The 22593-nt window shown below is 40.5% G+C and overlaps 1 protein-coding gene across 8 annotated transcripts in view; it reads right to left on the bottom strand.

Annotated features, from left to right (window-relative positions):
- ATXN1 (ataxin 1) overlaps positions 1-22593 on the bottom strand; it is a 384739-nt gene that overhangs the window by 130601 nt on the left and 231545 nt on the right. For all 8 annotated transcript variants that reach the window (XM_033113563.1, XM_033113566.1, XM_033113562.1 and 5 more), the window contains one exon: positions 21246-21373. The gene's annotated coding sequence lies outside the window, so the exon portion shown is untranslated. The remainder of the gene's footprint in view (positions 1-21245; positions 21374-22593) is intronic.

Below are 22593 nucleotides of genomic sequence, written 5' to 3'. Positions count from 1 at the left end.
TAAACTGTATGCAAATTATATCATTTTTATCATCATCATTATCATCACCGTCATCAGTGCTTAAAAATAATTCAAATGAGAGAGGGTAAGAAAAACCAAAATGGATTCCCTACTTTGCACCTGGCACCACGCTATAGATTGTGCATGTGTGGTGCCACTTGAGGTCACAAGAACCCTATTAGCTACATTTAAATGTGTATCTGTTATATAGAAATATATTTCCAACTCTGGAAATGGAGGAACAGAGAGGGTTAAGTAACATGCTCAATGAATTTATTACTCAGGTATGTTTCATGAATTAAACTGATAAATATTTATTGAGCACTTACTATGTACCAAGCACCTTTGAGGTGTGAGGATAGAGAAGAGACAAAATCTCTGCTATCAGTGAGCTGACAATGGACTGCCTTCTTTTAAATTCTAAATTATCGTTTTCTCCATTCCCTATTATGTCAGTGTGTGCTGGGGGCTGTCTCCTCTGTCTTCCTCCTCTCTCTCTGTCTCTCTTTCTCTCTTCCTCCCATAACTTAATAGAAAGTAATATCTGGGCAGCAGCATACTAGCATAAATGTTCAAGCTCTCTCCCAGGGGCTCTGTAGCCCAAGGCTGCCCAAGGGCTGAGGTGATCACTACCTGACATACCTGTAGTCCATTTGTAATACACTGGATTGGGAAGCTCTGTGTTACCTGTAGTCAATGATTCAGAAATTTCACTGATTTTTATTGACTTCCTCCCATGTTAATTATTATTGCATATATAGAGCATACAATTCCTAGTACTATATACATAGGGGCTTATACTTTCTATCTCTCTTATTGCCGTAGACTTAGTGTTTTCAACAGGTCAGTAATAAAAAGTTAAAACAACGTTTGTAGTCAGCAGGTAAAACTAAACAGATGTCAGAAACAACGTTTTAAAAATATACTATTAAATCATTATAGCAGAGAGTAAAACAGGCATTAATGCAAAGAAACCAAGGAATTTCTTAAATTTAACACCAGTTCAGATTCAGAAATGGACCTAAACGCTGGAATCTATGTTATGCAAACTATACTCTTATATTTTTGACTCTTGTCTTTGATATTATAACAAATAAGCAGCCTGGATACACAAAAAGATAGACAAACTCACATTCAGGCAGACTCAGAAGTCAATGAACATCACTGCTATGTTGGAATGAACACACACGGCCATCGGAGGGAGTGGCAGAGGACATATAAAATGGTCTTAACGTTCTGAAAATCAGACTTGAGGTCAGGAAAATATGTGCTAGGCACTGGGTAGGGAAGATGACGTTTATTGGGCCTGTATGGTGTGGAGAATGTTCTGGGAGGCAGATGCATTTACTAAGGAAGGAGAGCATCCCTTCAAGTAGTATACAATCTAACAGTAATAGTGCAGTAAGAGCCAACTTGATTTAAAAAAGAAATTACACCAACAATAGAGCTGTAGGAAAACTGCACTATTAGTAAACAAACAATCCAATTAAAACATGGGCAAAAGACCTGACCAGATACCTCACTAAAGAGCTACAGATGGCAAATAAGCATATGAAAAGATGCTTCAAATCCTATGTCATTAGGGAATTTCAAATTAAAACAACAATGAGATACCACTGCACACCTATCAGGATAGCCAAAATCCAGAACACTGACAACACCAAATGCTGGAGAGGATGTGGAGCAACAGGAACTCTCATTCATTGCTGGTGGGAACGCAAAATGGTGCAGGCACTTTGGAGGATAGTCATATGTATAAGTCCAACGATATGACATTCTGGAAATGGCAAAACTAGGCTGATAATAAAAAGATCAGGGGTTCAGGGGATGGACAAATAGACGGAGCGTAGGGGAATTTTAAGGCGGTGAAAATACTGTCATAGTGAAGACATATTATACATTTGTCAGAATGGATACCAGAAAGAATGAGCCCTACTGTAAACTACGGACTTCAGTTAATAATAGACTATCAATATTAGTTCATCAATTATAACAAACGTACCACTCTAAGGCAAGATATCAATAACAGGGAACACTGTGTTTGGGGGGGTAAGCAGGAGAGGGGGGTACTTTTTGTACTTTCCAATCAATTTTTCTGTAGACCTAAAACTGCTCTAAAAAATTAAAGTCTGTTAACTAAAAAACAAAACAAAACTGCACTGTCAACTGTTTCAGGTTTCCCTCCAGATGTCTTTCCAGATATCGGCTAGAGTCAAGTGGAATTAATCAGACGACTCCCAGCCAGGGTTTGGGAGACTAGAGGTGACTGGTTTATGAGTCAAGACCTGGGAGGACACAGTGTCTCAGATGGAGATGATGGGTGCTGGCACAGCAAGGTTTAGAGGTAGAAAAACGCACTGGAAAGATGGGTCAGCAGAGTACTGTGCTTGAATGTAGGACCAAGATCACAAGTTGGTATATACCTGGAGGTAAATACCAGAGCTGTTGAACTGTGATTGGGAGTTTAAAATGCAATCTGAAAGGTGAGTGGGGTCACTCCAGACAACTGGAAAGGGACATTATGGAATCAAAATGATGGACAAGTAAGTCTCTGCTAGGTCCAGGGCATGCTAGAAACATGCCAGACGACTCCCGACAGGTGTGGTGATGAGTCATCAGCTCTGAGAGAAGGTAAACAGAAGACAGTGGGGATCGATGAGAAAGTCCAATTTCTAGGAAAAGACACAGTAAGCTGAGTTAAGGAAGCCAAAATGCAAGAGTAATAATTTCTCAAAAGTCCTGACAGTGAACAGGGAACCCAAGAATGTAACTCTCTATCTAGTAGGATTCCTAGATTTCTTCATGTTCAAGTTTTTCATCTGACCAGAGTTAGGAGCAGAGGAAGCGGTCTGCCGTGGATAACAGAAGAAAAGAGAAAAAGAGAGGGAAGAGCGCGCAGGCACAAACAATTGGTGAAGTCAGAGAATTTTCACTGTTACATCCAAGTACTGCAAAACTCTGTAGCCATAAAAATATTTTAAAGCTCTGTATTGATTAACAAGGAAAGACGTTCAGAGCACATTGCAAAGTGAGAAAAGAGGGTTCAGAAAAGTATATCAATTACAATTCAATTTTTGTAAAGCTACACGTATTTATTTATATATGTGGGCAGAGAAAATATTCTGGAAGAAAATACATTCAAATGCACACTCAGTGGTGAACACCTATGGGCAACAACCCAGCAAGCTTTGGATATTCCTACTCTGTGTTTTCCTCACTCCTCTGCAAGCCGATGCAGAGATTACTTGTAAAAGGCTGACTTTTTTTTTTTTTTAACGGATGAGTTAACACTCTTTTCATCTCATACTTCAAGTTTCTAATAATGTTCTCCTTGTTCAGGGTAGAATAGCCAGTGCCTCACACAAAAGCCGATGCTTGCTTCAGATCGGTGGGACGCAGCCTCTTATTACATAAATTAGTTCAACAGCCACGTCCTAATGCATACGGGGAACAAAACATGGAAATTCCAAAGAAGTAAAATTACACACACACATACATGCATACGTAAAATACTACTACTAATCATAACGATAATAATAATGGCAGAAGCAGCAAGAACAGCGAGGGAGAAGGCCTTGGGAAGAGAGGAGACAGGCCCCACATATTCCCAGCACTTGTTTCCCTGACTGGAGGTTTCATGATTCGTCTGTTTTAAAAAATGTTATTGCTCAAAAAAAAAAAAAAAAAAAGCCTAGCTAAAAATAACACTAAAATGTACAACATAGGCAGAAACACCCATGATGCAAATTATGTATAAAGATAATGTAGCAGCGTGACCAGGAATTAGCATGAATCACAGTTACTCTACAACCCGAGAGATGCATACTCCAGTCACCAATGTCGGATTTTAATATTTATTCTTATCCATGAAAACTATTTCTTTACATACAGAGGAGGGAGTGGTGGTGGTGGTCCTTGGGGTGGGGAGGGTTGGTAGAGAGAAACAGGCATCCCAGCAGCAGTGTTTTTAAAGGCAGATTATATCTACATCTTTCCTAAACTAACAATTTCGGCTTGAAATCGGTTACAGAAAGTACCTTGAATCAAAGCCATCTGTTTGGAATTCTCCTTTTCTATGGGTATAAATTCCCTATAGCTATTGACTGTAGTTGACTATTTAGGAATATCACTATTATCTTTCTTGTAACTTTCATTTCTATTGCATTAAAGTAGGAGTGTGAGAAAGCCAGAAAGGGAAACTTACAACAGTTGCCTTTAAACTTTCTTACCTGCTAACAACCCTGTCCAAAAGTTAGATAGGGGAAGAAGCGGAATTATTTATTGCCTAAAAGACTAACCATATTTGAAGACTCCATTTATTCATGTGTTTCGTGTTTCTTATAAAAGAAGGATATGCTCTTGCTAACGACATTTAATTTCTGTTTTAATGAAGTGACCACTAAGTATTTTAACTCTCTCCCAAATAGGGAATTTTAGCGATAATCACAGAATAACAGTAGCAACGCAATATAAATCATCATAATAATTTGTCTCCTATTAGCCTTGATAGCAACAGCTATCTGAGGCTAGACATCTAAAACTCTGAGGCTAGAATCGAGGGTGACAATGTAGTTTAAGACTGATACATTTATTTTCAAAATAATAACCAATACCTTATAAAGGTGGGAGTGCCATCAAATTATCTAAGTAACTTCTGTTTCCAAGGGAGTCGCTGTGGAATTAATGAACAGTCACTGACACCAGTAAGCGAGGGTATGTTATCCCTGGGCTCTGAGTTGCTAGTATACACCAGCTACACAAGCACAAAGCAACGCAGAGCATGGCAACCAAAGGAGTCAAACCTCAGTCCCCATTCTAAGGGGACCTGCTAATGTGCGAAAGGAATGCATGCATTTACAAAATTTACATGCCTGGTATTGGAAACACTTGGATTTAGAGCAACCAGGAGTTCTCAGTGCTGCTGACAAAGTACAGTGACTTGTTCCTCACCTGCAAGAGGGGAAAATAGTACAGTACTTCTAACATAGAAGTCACTTCTAGAAGGCACAAGAGACCTAGAGGGCCATCGCATTGTCTTGCTTTTGACTACAAAGATGTAAACTTGCTTAGACTGATGCTTCTGCTGAACAGTAGCTAGAAAAAAAATGGGTAGATTTGTGTAGAAAACTATTTGAGAGGCTGATCCTTTCATCTGGACCAAGTCGCTACATCTCAAATACAGGAAGGTAGATTTGAAAGTTTTTAAAATCTTCCAAAACTGTTCAGTGGACAGTGTTGTTCAATGGCCACCCAAAACTTCTAGAAAGGCAGAATTTTAAGATTCACTTGCAAACACAGAGTGGGCACTCTTTAAATGCCCAATGAATGAATGAATCAATGAATGAATGGTTCGTTTAGAATTGTCTGTGTGATATTTTACTAGGGCCTGAAAAATTAACAGAAGTTATACAAGGGTCCTGTCCTTACAAAGCTTCTATTCTGTCAGAAGAAGCAACAGATAAATAAGTAATTTTAATATGGTGTGATACTTACAGGAGTAATGCAAAGCTATGTATAGGGAACAGATGTAACAGGGAGCAAACTGTGAAGAACTAGGGAGGGGGGCAGAGAAAACTTCTAAGACAGGATCTGATTAAATGAATTCTCACCAAGGTGCTAATATCTTTTCTGTGGCTCTGTCGCTGGATCATGTGCATTTTAATAGAAAACAAGGGAAAAGTTTTGCTCAATATCTGAAGACTGAACTCCTATTAGTGCATTTCAGGTATTAGGCTGGCAGAGAAGATACTTCAAATAACACTACTGCGCAGGAAGTCGACCTAGTTCTATCACAAAAGAGGCTCAAAGACGGGAGGTGCATGTCTTCCTCAAGGAATTGTATCTAGCAAGGACGTAAAAGAAAGTTGGTGAAGGGTCTTGCACAGGTATTTGCACACACATGTTTACTACAGCATTACTCACAGTGGCAAAGAAGTGGAAGCAACCCAAGTGTCCATCGATGGATGAATGGATCAACAAAATGTGGTATGTCCATACAATGGAATAGCATTCAGCTTTACAAAGGAAAGAAATTCTGACACATACTACAACATGGATGAGCCCTGAGGATATGCTAAATGAAAGGAACCAGTCATTAAAAGGCAAATCCTGTGTGTTTCCACTTATATGAGGCCCCTAGAGTAGTCACATTCAGAGATAGAGGTAGAATGGTACTTGCCAGGGGCTGGGAGATTGGGGGGCGGGTGCGGAGTTTGGTGGGTACAGAGTTCCAGTTGGCAAGATGAAAAGCATTCTGATGATAGATGGCGGTGACGGTTTCACAACAATGTGAATGCACCTAGTAGCACTGAACTGTACTTGCGTACAGTTGAACAGTTGAGTACAGTGAACTTCATACTGTACACTGAACTTAAAAGTGGTAAAGCTGATAAATATTATTTTCTGTGTATTTTATCACATGTTTAAAAATTGGAAAAAAAAGAAAGTTGGTAAAGCATACCATAATATTGAAGTTTATATGCAAAGTTAATTAGATTATTAGGATTAAGTTAATAGTTGTTTTATATGGAAAGTTATCAGATAGAATGCAGGATGAGTAGCATGCATTGATCAGGTGGGCAGCTGCTTGGTTTCTAATGTTTGAAAAACTGACACCCAAAAGATCTCCCCCCACAGGATCAGCTAAAATTACACTATTAAAAAAATTCAACCCTTGGGTCTCCAAGCCCTTGTACAATGCAATTATCCTGGCCAAAATCTCTCTCAGCTTACTGTGTCTTTATCAGACTGTTTCTCCACAGGTCAACCAAGGTACATGAACTGATTTGAGGCATTGGGAGAGGGGAAAGATTAGATCCAAACGGGAGAAGAGGGAGACAAGATGCCGAAGGAACATGCTGAAATCAAATTGTGCCTACTTGGAAATTTTCCCCATTCCACAGATGACCTTTTGCCACAAATTTTCATACAAGCTTTGCTCTGCTTCCTCACCCCTGCACTCTTCCTTCTATGTGAAAGACTCCCAGCAATAGAAAACAAATCTACCACATGAAACTTGAAAAGAGTTGTCTCAGAAGATAAACATGGCTGCTGCTAAACAATGTTCAACTATGGCATCCTGGGAACTACTTCGAGTTTTCAGTTTCACAAACCGAAATATGGCCAGTAAGTTTAAGATTGAGATGTAATAAATATATATGCCTTGCAGCTCCGCATTTCTGGGTTTGCTACAATGCGTAGGTTAGGTTTGAAGAATGCAGATCTGTAATAGATAAGACGGATTGGATCAGAGGGGTTTAATGTCAAGATAAGTGAGAATCATAGCCCACAGCTATGACTTTATGCCCTTTCCATAGAATAAGACTGGAAAGCCAGCTGAACACAAAACTGCCACGCCCTCTGTCCTTGCGCTGCTTTCAGTAGAGCAACACAGGGAGCCTTGGGGAGTGTGTGTGTGTGTGTGTGTGTGTGTCTGTGTCTGTGTCTGTGTCAGAGAGAGAGAGAGACTCTATAGTTGTATCAGGAGAGTTTACATAAAAAAAAAAAAGGTGGGAGAGCAACAATATCCTGACTTGGGACGGCCTATCTTTCTTTATAAGATACTTAGAATGCTGACGGGCATGACTTCATCAGTTGCCACGCCATCTGTCAGACCTTAGATTACAATGACTGCCCCGGTATATTAATCAAGGAGACAATCAAGAGTAGTTTCAATAAAAGTTCCACTTGTCCAGACTACACTGTACTATTACAATTTCTTTAAAAAGCAAGTACCTGGAGGTGGTTTTGATTATGATGTTGGCTTTAATTGTGTACCCATGCCCCTTGTGCATTAGAGTGGTTCCATTGCTTAAGGTACCATAGAAAACACAGGTGGGTAAGAAAATAAGCTGACAAAACCCAGTGAAATAATACACAGGTGGCAGAATACATACACCTGCATCTTCACTCCACTTCTAAAAATAAGAAGATTCTATTTTTCCCCTCTATACTCTATATATTCTAGAATAGGTTGAATAAGTACTTATAAAGAAATAAATTATTTTGATTAATATTTCATGCAAAACTTCACGTAAGGTCATGCGTTGGTACAAAAAAATACGGCAGTTGATTCCTCAGTTACCTAGGCTGCTGAGCTCTCTCCTTTATCTGGTACTGGTTTTAGACCCTGAGCTGGAAGCCAGACCAGACTGAGCACAGCAAACCATATCTTCCTTTCAGTATCGAATGCAATGAGTCAATGTTTATGCAATGATCACTATTAAAGCAAATAAGCAGAATCAGGAATTCTAAAACATGCCATGTTTTCATTTCCATTTCACATGATTATGAAGCTCACCAAATTTGGGCACTTTAAATTATGAGGTCCCCTATCACACATTTCTTTATCAGTCCTTCACATAATTGTTTAACTAAAACTGATAAAAATGTCTAAAATTCTTGCTATTTCTCCGCAGCAAACAAATGCCTTTAGCCTCGGACCCAGCACCGGGATTTCTCAAACCCTCTCCTGTCTTTGAAAATGTATGCCCTTCAGGTGACAATGCCAGGTGATAACACCTGGTACACGCGGGAGCTAAGCCACCAGCCCCAGACATGCAGAGTGGTACCCCAATTGAATTGAATGCTGACAAAGCACCCCTATCAGTGAGCAGAAAGTGAAATGCTAATATGGCCAAGTGTCCATCTCACAAGGAGTGACTTATTAAAGGCTGTGAAAACTCTTTAAGTGGAGAAAATATAGTTACTGAGTTACAACAGTGGCTTGCCCGCCCCGAGAGGAGTATGTTCTGGGGTTTTAGTTTTCCTTTTTGTCTTTCTCTATCTCCTCAATTTCCACTTACTCACAATTATATGGTGAGGGAAGGCGTCCCTCAAGGCAAAGAGAGCAGAAACCAGAGGCCATCCCCACCAGCCTGCAACACCCCGTCTACATGCTTCAGTATTTTTTTTTACTGAAAAATTAGAAAAAAAACATAGCAAACTATTTATCTACTTAATGTGCATTTAGGTGTTCCCTCCCCCATTTTTTAAAATCTATAAAAGATAGCACTTTCAACATCTGAGTTATACCACTGAAGCCTGAAAAGTACCCTGCTACTCCCACCCGATATCGTGCAGTTTCAATGACAACAAACTGGCTCCCAAACGTACCAGTGAAAACCACAAGTTCTCACTCTCGGTGGGTGACTTGAATTTAGTGAAATGAAACAGTCATTTCTATTTTAGTATTTTAAAAGAGTTATACTTAATAGCACAGTTAAAAGGTCAGTTCTTGCAATTAATGGGTGAGCACCGGTCTCATGCAAGGGTAGAAACAGATTTTTTAGGGAACCCAAGGGCCCCTAGAACACACTGCTTATTTTGAGGTCAGAGAGAATCCTGTTGGAAAGCAGAGTCTTCAGCTGGGACAATACTATCACATGACCTACCAGGAGAAGACACTTTCAGAGACTGTCTTTCAATCAGTGCATCAGTTGGTATTTATTTAGAACCCCCAGGACACAGGAATCTGGCAGGATCCTGACAAGGAGTGACGCGATGCAAGCTGCTGGCAAGATCCACCTCCCTAATGTGTTCCAAGTTCTTCTGGAAGATTCCATATGGATAGTGCTTGTGACCTGAGCCTCTGTACCTCCTGACAGACCTTGAGGGTCTCCACCGACTTTTCTGGTCACACTGTTTAAGAAGCACATGTCCACTGGGAACCGCCTCTCGGCTATAGCACTTCTGTCTTCTCCTAGCTGTTCCTGGGACGTCTCTTAGGAACTGTCCCTGAATTGTCTAGGCTAACACATGCTTTTAGGATTTTGCCATCTAACCATGCTTCTACATATCTTATTGATCATGTCAACATCCTGCTTAAGCTCTGTCAACGACTCTTCTCCTGTCTTCAAGATAAACTCCAAACTCCTCAGCAGAGCTGACTGAATAGATACTTCATGATCTGGCCCTTCCCTGACACTTCTTACCTGCTCTCCTCTGGCCACTTTGGACTACTTTTGGTCTTCCAACATGCCATGTTCTCTCTTACCTCTGAGCTGGGCACATGTTGTCCACCATGTGACTAAAGCTGGCATTTCCCTCATCCCTTGAACCTGTGACTTGCTTATTTGGCCAAAGGGAAATTAGCAAACACCTTGTGAGGAGAGGTAGAAAAGCACTGGTGTATGTTGCTTTGTCCTATCTTGCTGCCCTTGGGATAGCTACCTTGAGATCACAAAATGAAGGAGTTCAGACTGGCCTACTGGAGGATGAGAGACCATGTGGAGCAGGGACAAGCTGTCCCACTGAAGCTCCCCTCTCCCTCAGGCCAACCAGCCTTACAACACCTAGACATGTGAGTGAGGCCATCTTAGACCAATCAGTCCCAGCCATGCTGGCCAAGCTAGAAAAGCCCAGCTAACCCACAGAACCACAAGAAATAATACGTTTGTTGGGGTGGCTTGTTACACAGTATATGCCAACTGATACACTCACTTTGTTTCCTGGGTTAATATCTCCCAGTCTCAGGATGAACGCTTCCCTGACCCCAGAAAAGGCTACACTGCTTTGCATCCAGTGGGTTCCACTAAAAGAACACCGGGCACAGTATAAAGGAGTTGACTGTTTTCTCATCTCTCCAGTGACTGAAAGCTCCTTTAGCTGTTGTGGATGCCTTATGTACAGCACACACTCAGTAAATACTTGCTGAATGAAAATACAGAATGTATATATCTATCTTCTAGCTTTTTCTATCCTTAATTTCAAAGAATTAGACTAGTTCTTTTTCATCTATTACCACCTGGACATATTAACTACATCAAAATATATTTTAATGATTTTCTTTTTTAGAGTTCCACTCATATCAATAGTCTTTGGGAATCTCCCTATTCTTTTATAGACGAGACTATCATATCTTCCACTCACTGGGCCTTTCAGTTTCACTAATACTGAAAAATTCACCTAAAATTCCAGGGCCTTCAGTATATTCACATGGATAATTCTGACAAAGGTTGTCACCTTCACCATCATAATTACTCTACTATATGTGAAGGAAGCAGAAGGCTTTAACAATACATACTGAATTCACTGTCAATGCAATGACACTGACAGTTAATGACAATTCATATTATGGAGGAAATGTCTCTACAAAGAGACTAGCAAGTTGCAATTGTTCATCTGTTGATTTTAGCGACACATCATGATAAATTTTGTTTTGTGAAATTTATTATCCCAACAGCATTATAGCCACCACAGCTACTAGGGAGAAATCACTGGGCTAAAACACACATCTCATTTCATTCTCTCAGCAATCCTGCAGGGTAGGTATGATCAGACCTAATTCACAGATAAAATAAATAAAACTCAGAAAAAGTTGGGCAATTTCCCCGAGGACACACAGCTAACGAGTGGCAGGGCTGGGGTTTGAACCCAGATGTGATTCCAAAGCCTCCTACTAGGGCTAATATCTTAAAATCTGATGCTATTAAGTGGAAGTGATGACTATCTTCCTTTGGAAGACAAAGAAATAGCGACACCGAGACAGAAAGTAGCTTGCCAGTGGTCTGAAGCAGGAGTAAACAGAGACGCCAGGCATTCGTTCTTACTTAGCCTATTGCTACTGCTCCTGGGCCAGGCCCAAATGTCTCCATCTTCTCCTCAGTTATCAATATTTAGATTCACACCTACCTTTGTGACGGAAAACAACAAATTTGAGAGGGAGAGATAACAGGTTCTTTCTGTTCTAGGTGCGTTTCCAATTACTGTATATCTAGATATGTTGTGTAAAGTATGAAGCATGAAGTTCATGAGATCTAACACGTCTCTTCTGCTTTACCAAATTTCTTTCCAAACAGGAACTATCAAACTTTGAAAGGATTTTATTTCCTACCCTCATAGGGGCATTTTTTTTTTTTTTAAGATTTTATTGGGGAAAGGGAACAGGACTTTATTGGGGAACAGTGTGTACTTTCAGGACTGTTTTCCAAGTCAAGTTGTTGTCTTTTCAATCTTAGTTGTGGAGGGTGCAGCTCAGCTCCAGGTCCAGTTGCCGCTGCTAGTTGCAGGGGGCGCAGCCCACCATCCCTTGCGGGAGTCGAGCTGGCAACCTTGTGGTTGAGAGCCCCCTGGCACATGTGGGAATCGAACTGGCAGCCTTCGGAGTGAGGAGCACGGAGCTCCAACCGCCTGAGCCACCAGGCCGGCCCAAACTTTGAAAGGATTTTAGTTTTCCAACTTTAACACATTCACATTAGTTATATTTATTATTCACATCGACATGGGAGAATTGTCTTCATTGTCTGTGCACGATAAGGAATATTTACCAGTACCTATTGAATTAAGTTACATAATGATCTTAAAAAAAAACTCTACTTCTCTACAATGTCAAAATGCAACTAACAGACGTTTATTGTTCTAGGAACACACGGTGTCTTTTACAATTTAAACCATTTCAGCAACTTAAAACAATGACCCGTTGGGCACACCACACACCTGTCCAACGAAACTGACTTTTCAATTGTTATCTGTTGAGAAATCTATCTTGAAAACAGAAAGTTTTCTGAAAGTATAAACACCTACCTTGTTCAAATATCACTTCTCTTAATTCCAGTCCCAGATCTTAAATATCTATTCTTATTACAGGTATGGAAGAGGGAATTGATATTTGCGGAGTATGTAAAGTGTGCTAGAAATGTTCAGATACACCCTAACTGGCTTTTTCATCATGAAGATGCAGTTATCTCAGCTAAGTATGGACATTCGGTGAAGCAAATAGTACTAGATCTCTGAGAGTACAAAAATGCTTTTAGTGGTGCAACTTAAGGTATTGATACTATTTTATGCCATTTGTGGATTTCAGATGTTCTGGGGACATGCCATTCATCGGATTCCCTCGCTCCTCATCTCCCAATGAGGTTTGCAGGTAGATCCACCTCTAGTTCTTTCTTTGTGAAAAACATCCTGACGTCACCATGCCAACACAAACAGAAACACTCCTAGAAGAAAATGTCAGCCAAAGTCACTGGCTAGGGGCTTTTACAACAAAGTGGCTATGGAATAAAGTCCCCAAGACATCCAATGTCAATCAACTGCCTGATTTTAAACTTTATCTAGGTAAGGCCAGCCAAGTTAGGGACTTGAAGACAGAATCCTCAGGACTTCTAATGTTTTTTTGGATCCAAACCAGAAAAGGGGAGAAAAGTCATTTAGTGCCAATTCAATTTGACATAAAGGGAGGAGGAGAGTAATTAAAAAGAAGAGTGTCCCTTTTCATGCTGGGTACATGGATAAATTACTGGAGCCCAATAAGAAAGCTCTAGTTACACTGGACTGCTTTCCAGCCAGACCAGACAACAGGCAAAGGAGCCAAGACCAACTGTTGTGGTGTTTCCCTCTCTTGACCTCCGATTCCTCCCAAACATCTACCCATGTCCCCAACTCTGAATGCCAGGGCTGATAAACAACTGGAACATTAACTCAATTCACAAGAAAAGCTGATACCATCTGATGTTCTGCGATCGCCTAACATCTTGGCCTGGCAGACCCCAGGTTATGCCTGGACTATCCATTAATCAGTTTGTTATTCTCCATTGGATGCTATCGGTAGCAGAAAGACCATGTGGTCCACGATCCTTAGTAAGTGACACTCCCATGATACTGACATCCTCTTCCTGGAGGTCTGCCCAGATGAAGGAAATGGAAAATCCTCTTTGAGAAAGGTGAATGCCAACTCTCTGCTGACCCTCTGGAGGCCACCCTCACCACTGCCATTCCCTTGCTTGCCTTTAGGGACGTGTCAGCCAGTAGGTTGCTAGGACAACTGGCATCATTGCTGGGACACAGAAACAGATCGCCAGCAGAGCTGGGAACCCCAATGACAGCAACAAGATACTGACTGGCAGCTAATCTGCTCCACTAAAGGGGAGTGACAGACTAACATTATCCAGTGGGTAGCTCTCACCTTCTCATACTATCCTTTAATCTACACTTGTGCTTGATGTGCTGGTGACAGAGAAGGGGCAAGAAACTCGCTTAAGATAAAGGCTGATTGGCTCTATTCGGAATTATGTCAGCTGGTAGATATGCAGGAACCAGCTGATATTTGTGTATTTAATTGATTAGTCTTCTGAGTGTGGGGGGAGGGAGGTTGTTCGTAAGCAGAGGCCGGAGAGCCAGAAACAGGTAGAGCAACTCAGGTTGCCAAAGTGAAGGGAAAAAACTGCTTGTACAGGCAATAACTGTCTCCTTTTGGAACAATAGCATCCTAATCTCATACCCCTTTTTCTTGGAGAACAAAGAAGAAAAAGGCAAAGAGGCCTGGAAAACTAGGGCTTGCCATGGTAGAAGAAGGGAACAATCTCTGTGCCCAGTTCTCTTTGTTCTGCAGGGTAAGTTTTACAATGCTGATAATGGGGAGCAACTCGTAGGAGCCCCAGGCATTAAGACTGCCTGTCAACATCTTGGATTCTAGCCCTGGAGAAGTTACAATTTTTCAGTTCTATGAGAGCTACAAGGGATTGGGAAGAAAAAAAGCAAAATGAAATGAGGAGCAACCTAATGGAAATTTTAGAAAACTATTTTAGCGATTATGTTTTCATTTCTAGATATGCAGAGCACATTGTCCCCATGTCCCTAAAGAGGGCTTATGTGCAGAATGAAAGAGATAATGAAGCCCAGTCCCATACAGGGGTCTGGCACTGTGGACATGTCCCATCCCAGTGCCAGACATTCAAAGCAGGAAGGAAGATGTCATAAGGCGTGCTGTGATAAAGGGATTGGGAAAGAAGTGGGATTTAAAGGTGGAAGAAGAGGGGAAGAGTCCAAAGAGCATGACAAGAACTTGCGTGAGGTTTGAAAATAAAAGATTCTAAAGGAGATTGCCATTTGTATCCCATTAATATTGACATTTGGGGGGATTTTACTTAAGAAAGTTGCTTCAGAATGTACCCACAAGTAGAAAGAAATGAATGAAACACTAACTTCCTGCAACACAGGCTGCAAACAGCCTATTTTACTATCTCACTTAAAAAGCACTGTACACTTGTGGAAAATTACTTTTTCTGGAACATAATTATTCAGGTGTCTGCAAAAGGTTAACATAATCTTCAAGACATGTACGAGATGGATTAATTCTTTCAGTCTAAGATTCCACCTAGCAGGATTCATTACATAGCTCCCACTTGAAATGTAATATGAATGTATACTGAGGGAGTGGTTAAATGATTTTCCGGTATTAAAGACTGATTATTTTATAAAAATGATTATTTTATAAAAATGAAAAATTTGGGAAATTAAAAGCATGAAATTATCTTTCTAATTGTATTTTTACATTAGTCCCAAGGAACAATTTATTTGCCGGTAAGAGCCAACAGATTTTGTTTTGGCTTTATGACAAAATAATGTTATTTAGTTCCTATCTGTGCCTCACTCTTCTGTAAAAGAGACAACAATCTTTTAGAGGAATAATGAAAATAATTCAAATCCTATGGCATGATTTACTTTGTGAGAAATGACATACATACGTCAGTAATATTTTAACAAAGATGATGGAGCCGCCCAACCTCGCCAGTGCCCAAAAGTGTGGGAATTATTTGATCTCCCTCTGGAAGAATTTTCAGTGGCTTTAATACTGTCCTTCCGAGGCAGCATCTCTACCCAGTCACCCTTGTCCTTCCTTCTCGAGGGCATACTGACTCTTGAACAGTGAGCACTTCAAAGATACACTACTTGAGAAATACATTTTGAGTTTTGGGTATGGTTTCTGTCTGAAGTTCAAGTTGAAAACACTATACTTACTAGGGTTGAGAGGTGTCATTTCTTTACGTGCCTGAGTTCTTGCTTCAGCTTTTGCAGATAAAATATATATATATATATATATATATATATATATATATATATGTGTGTATATATATATATATATATATATGTGTATATATATATATATATATATATATATATATATATATATATGATAACCCTAAAGGAGAATGGTTTCCAGGTACTACAAATCCCCATTCTATGTCTTTTTTGGTGGTCATACGACATCATTTCTGATGGAAAGAAGTTTCGACTCTGAGCTCTCATCTGCCCAGATGCAGAAGCAGTTAAATAAAAGACTAGTTTTATCTTCTCTCCCTCCTTTGCCGTGTCAAAGCACACACACATACTGGGTTGAAATCTACCCTCTGCATCAAGAACTAATTGAGACGCTCAGCGGTCCTTGAAGTCGTCCCTGAAAACCCATTCCTGAGGAAGCTTACCCACCATATGGTTCGGACCACTTGACTCTTGTCCCAAAAACAACCTCCCACAGTGCTCTTAGATGACAGTAAATATAGATTACTCATCCCTGTATCCTTAACAGACTTGAGCACACCTTGACACACAACAGTCTCAATAAATATTATTTATTTAGTGAATTCTAAACTTAAGCAGAAGACACTTTTTACCTCAGCACTCTTCAGTTAGAAAGCAGTCCGAACAGGCTGCCGATGCCTTTTTTCCCCCCACAGAACATGGATATTATAGAAGACACACGAACATTTTTCCTTCCACAACTTCCGGGTGCTCTGTGTTTTTTCCCTTCTCCTCTACACGATGCTGAAAGGAGGAGGCGGAGCATTTGGGGAAGATGACGCTGAGGGGAAAGGGTGTGCCTGGAATGTGCTAGACTGCCAACTGACTCAGGAAGTAGTTCTGACATTAACTCTCAGAAGTAGGAGCTCACGCAAAGGCCCCACCAAAGGGGCAATGCCAGGAACTAGTGGCGATCAAAAAGAAGCAACGGGGAAAAGTCTGGGAAAGAGAAAGAAATCGGTACAACAGAAAACCCTAGAGGACATGAGGCTACAGACTCCTTGCATAGAATACGCTCATTTAGAGCCCTTACAATATGCAGGCCGATTTACAGTGTCATGATAAGCAAGGGCCGAAAAAAAAAAGAAAGAAAATACAGAGAGACTGTTTTCCTTCATTTATCTAACAGTAAAATCTCCCCTTCTCTCTTGACCCCCTTCTCCACCTGTTTTTTTTTTTTTCCCCTAATGATAGTGCTAGAGAATTTGTTATCACCGATGGCAAATCTAAAGGTACAAATTGACAGACACGCGGGAATTCCCAAATCCATCTTATTAGAGTGAGTATGTGTAGTTCTCTTACTCTAGACACTAGAAATTCAGTTCCCATTTTTCAAAGCTTATGAAGACAGCATAATACTGTGCAAATAGACACAGAGGTGTTTATTTTAATCTTACTATTGCTCCCTAAGAATATGTAACTCAGAGCAGTTATTCTGAAAAGGGGGTCGATATGCACACAAAATTCAAGAACCTTTATCATTGCGATCCACAAAAGCAATGTAGGAGGATGATGTCGCCCTAAGACTTTTGTGAATTTCCCCTTTCACACCACAGAGACATTAGATGGACTTCATTTGTACCAGCATACCATTTCTTCACTCCCCATTGTGTGTCATCCAAAAGGAAAGAAAATGAAAATGATGCTATTCAGTAAATTGTGAGATTCTAGGTAGATTCCGCATGTCAAGCCTGGTTCCCACTTTGGGAATAAATGTAAACATAAAAGGTGATAAAATGGTGTGATTGTAAGAGGCAAAACCATCAAAACCACCACCTTTCACAGAATGTCCGGGCAGGCCTCTCATAATAAATAACTGAGGAAGCAAACCACTCAAATGGAAAAGCAGAGAAAACACACACAGTGCAGAATTTTTAAAAAAATGTATCAGAAAATCCCCAAACTCAATATAGTTCCATAAAGCCTTTTTTCTTTTCTTTTCTTTTCTTTTTTTTTTTTTTTTTAACAAATTGTTTCCTTTCCCACATTACTTAAACACACCATAGACATTTGGCACCTACTTCTAAGTAGCCTTCTAAGGATTAAAGAAAACAGACTAGTCCCTCTGTGCCATCCCCTACCCTATTCTCATCAGAACCATGTTTATATTCCTTTATTCATGGCTTAGGCCCACACATGTGAAGCCCAGGCATACTCTGTCCTTAGACAGTCGCTCAACAAATATTTAAATATTTACCACGTGTCCACTATGGGCCAGGTAGCATTTTAGGAGTTGTAGATTCACCAGGAAATAATAATAATAATCATTATCATCACCCCTATTTTCATGGAGCTTACAGTTTAGTTGAGATTAATAAATAAATATGTAATACATAAGATGCTTAAAAGAAAAATAAAGTAGGCTAGAGGATACAGTAGGATGGGGTGAGTGCTATTTTATAGGTCAGGGAAGGCCACTTTGAAAAGGTAACTCAATAGGTCCTATTTAAGGAAGCAGAGAAGCTCAGGAAAGAAACCTAGTAGCTCACTACCTCCTTGCTTATATACTAAACAATATATGAGTATGAAGGTGGACAGTTTTTAAAAAGTTAATTTCAAAAGTGGCTCATATTTCATTTTCAAAAAGAACAATGGGTGTATATCCTAAATATAAAAGACGAAAGCTACATTCTTAGAAAGCACTCAAATGAATACCTTTGAACTGTCACATGGTGCCTGGGGAAAGGGTATCATGATGGTGACAGACATAATTCTTTTTTCTTTTTTTTTTTTAACCATAGACTGGGCTCAACATTTTAAAAACAGTTGTAAATTAAAGTTGTGCCAAATCATTGACTTTCAGAAGCCAAACGGGGTAAAATGATGGTCCAATCTGCCTCATAAAAGACTGCTGCTTTATGCAACGTTAGCCAGTGGAAGCCAGAAGAGCTCATTTAACTCAACTTTCTCATGTTACTCATCATAAAATGGGCCCCTCAGACTTCCGGGGGCCCAAGGTTAAACAGTTAACTGCAGCATCATGTGGAAAACCCAGGTCTCCTGACTCTTGTCAGTTTTCATTGCCACACTTTTCTTGTACAAGATACCATATCTCAGAGCCTGCTTGAGACACTTTCAGGAACAAAGTCCATCTGCTAGAAAGATGGTGGCAGATTAGAGAGATGCTTTAATGGGGACAGGAAGAAGAGTGCTGCAGAGGTAATGAGTTTGGGGTGCAGTCTGCAAGGACTGCTGAGGATGGACACCACTAATTCCAATGGCTGCTATGATTATTACTCGAGTATTTATATACCCACAATCATACCTCATCTACGAGCAAGCACACATTCTTTGAATATTGTCTGCCTTCCCTACCACAATGGCACAGGCCTTGGGGTACCCAGGACACCAAAGTAAGGGGAAAATATAAACCCAGTGTTGTAAAAATGCACCAAGATGACAAAAAGTTACTAATTTCAAATTTTACTAAGAAAACTAGGACACCCCTGCCACAACCCAAGCAAACGCAATTGGGAAGATAAAGTCCTTAGCGTGAAAGGAGTTTATACAGTTCAGTATTTTCTTCCTCTCTCTCAACGTACTTCGTTTATAGAAGGATTTTAAAGTTACTTTAAGTTGGCCATGTGGTATCTTAAAGTTTACATTCAGAACTTCTTTGAAAACTTTACTTAATGTTTAAGCTTGACATGGTATCACATGAGCAGTTCAAAGTAATGGTTTAAAAAAAAACAACCCAGAAACCACAAGATTCAAAACAAAAACTATCTTGATTATAGTAACTGCACTGCTCATTTAAATGTAACCTGAAACCTAAAGACTTTTTCCATAAGATGCTTGTTTCCTAAAAATACTTTAAAACATATCACCGAAGTGCATTCTAACAGCTACCTGATTGGGAACATAATTTCTAGTAAAACACACTGCTACTGTAGCACCCAAACCCGACAGTGCCCCAAATTATTCCTTAATAGTGATAGAAACTTTCATAGTAAGAGATGTTTTTTATTAAGTATTAAAATGACTGACACGATGCTCTGCCCCTTATGGGGACCCCAAACCAAGATGTCAACTGATCAATAAGCAAATAGCATGGAGCTATCTATAGGCTCACAATATAACACTTCATGGGGGTTAGTGACTGCCCAAGGTCACGAATTTGCTTGACCTTGACTACAGGACCCAGAATACAATTCAGATCAATTGATTCCAGGAGCTGTGTACTTGCCACTAGAACAAATGTGCTCATATCTACAAAATGGAAACAAAACACCAGCATCTCCCATCACCCATAGACTATAAGGCACTGGGAGATTTTGAATCTGTAAGCTTATGTTAATATAATTGTTTAACCCATTTACATGGAAAATATGCATATTTTAATTTAAATTTTGAGAAAACCATGAAATTTTAAAAATTCAGTGGAAATTTTTCTTTTCAATGTCAATGCTCTTACTCCCTGATATATGCCCTCACATGACTGCATTTTGCTTTTCAAAATCTTTGAAGAAACTAGAAAAAAATAGGTAATAAACACCTGGAAAATTTTCCTGAGTAAATTATTAAGAAGCTAAAAACTTAATATATAAAGTTACACACACACACACACACACACACACACACATACACACACAAACCAAAAAAACCCTAGTCGAAGCTGGCTCTTCATTTTCTAACATTTGAAAGAAACACATTTCTAGGCCATCCTGGGTTTCCTGTAGCTGTATTCTTTCCTGGTCAAAAGTCATCTAAACTTTTTTTGGTGACACAGCCTAGCAATGAGGTAAAATCTCCAGAAAGCAGAGCTGGTGACACCCCTAAATTTTGTGACGGATAAGGTCTTTGAAGCCCATCATGTACAGTCTTTTCAATTACTTGGTCCTAATACTCCTCATGAAAGGTGACTAGCAGCTGACCTGCAGGAATTACTTTACTAATCTCAAAGTCCCAATCCAGTAGCCTGGTAAAAACCAGTAAATCAGCCCATTTTGAATAAGTACCCAAAACAACTAACTGCACTTGCATACCTCAGATTTTTGAAAGCCAGAAAAACATTTCATTCCAATCCAAAATTTCACATAAATAAAAATAAGTGCTGGTGGCAATCCTGGTTACAAATCCTGAGCCTGGAGAATGTGACAGCCCTCTCTCCCCCCCACCTACCAACCTGAAAGAATTTCGAGGTTGCCCTAAACTTGATACTAGTTAACTGTACCAGGAAAAAGGGCATTCCTACAACGGAAGAATTACTGTATTCCACTCTTTTGTTCCAGAAGGAGATAATGAGCCGTGCCCCACAGAAGCTGAGAGAAAGGCAAGTTCACGGCAAATAAAAACAGAACCTCTCCCCTGAAGAAAATAAATTAATTGGATGATCACCGAGAGCTAACATGAACACCCCTTCATCACCCTGGATCGGTGACATCCCACGACCCACAACAACTTGCAAGGCAGGCCACCGCAGATGCTGGCTGCTCTCGTCCACTTACAACATTCACTGTGCGCTGTTCACTGGGCACCCCAGGCTTCCTTCACCATGGAGACGTCCCACAGGAAGCAGGAGGGCTCCTGGGCTCAGGCGTGTTCTTTCTTCCTTTCACAGAGAAGTGAGAAATACCTAGCATGGGAATAGAACAGAAGAGAAAGAAAAAGGTAAGTGCATCAGCAAGCAACAAAGGAAGTGTATAATCAATCAGACTAATCGATAATTCACCGAAGACCATTTTCCAGTACCTTTTTGTAAAAAAGATATTTGATATTTTGGTTCTTGCCCCAGGAGACACAGCCACATGGCATGGCCTGCCTTAACCCTGGCTCTCCCCTGCCCCCTCTAAAGTTGAAGCCAATTCTGGGAAACTTCGGATGAAATCCCAGCTGAGATGCAAAACTGGAACACAGCCTCAGAATAAGCCACCTGACTCCACTCTCTGCATAAAGGAGGGAGCTAGGACCTTTGCCATTTTCATACCTCGCTGGGTTGTTGGGAAGATCAATAAGATCACTCTTGCAAAGCACTAAGAGTTCCTGAGAAGAAAGGCACTATGTAAATGCAAAGTAGTATTAGTGGTCATAAGCCTGTTACTGAGCTCTGAGCCAGAGCATAAAAGGCAGCCTTGGCCAGTCATCAACAACCAACCATCCCTGGGGCACCCACACATCCAAACATCAGCACGGGTCACCATGCTAAAGCTCCTGCTTCCACAGAGTGGCTGACAGAAGTAGAGGACAGAAACAGAGGCGCCTGGAATCTCAGGGAGAAAGAAAGTGAGGGCTGGGAGCAGGAAACCAAGGGGTAGGGGGAGTGGAAGGTGGGTGAGAGAGGCACGTGCCTGCACATCATTACATGGCTTCCTCAGATTGCTGGTCGGCAGTGGTTAGTGCACCACAGGTTGGCGGGGCTGTGAAATGTTCCACTTGGCTGTCTGCCATGTCCACCCACTGAGGATAACACTGCCACACAGAAGTGGCACACCGATCACCTAGTGGAGAAGGGCTGGATAATTTTTGTCTATTACTTTTAAAGAAAAGACCGATTCGTATCCTGATCATTGATATTTTCCACACCTGGATTTAAAAAATTTTCCCCTCCTTGAAGACAGAGCCAGGAACAGCTTTTGTGGGCCAATATTATCAAGGTATTTTGACTTGTGGATTCTTGAGGAGCATACTTGAAGTATAGGAATTTACATGAGTGGCTTTGGGGAGGACGAAAAAAAGAATTGAAGTGCTACTCTGGCATCCTGTTCGCTTCCCAAATAAATCATCCACAAGGGCCAGGCATGTTTTCCTTTCCAAGTTATAAACACACACTGAACAAAGGTGGGAGCACGGTATTCA

The sequence above is a fragment of the Rhinolophus ferrumequinum genome, chromosome 9, assembly GCF_004115265.2.
Source record: "Rhinolophus ferrumequinum isolate MPI-CBG mRhiFer1 chromosome 9, mRhiFer1_v1.p, whole genome shotgun sequence".
Taxonomy (NCBI): Eukaryota; Metazoa; Chordata; class Mammalia; order Chiroptera; family Rhinolophidae; genus Rhinolophus; species Rhinolophus ferrumequinum.
This window is presented reverse-complemented; position numbering and strand designations above follow the sequence as displayed.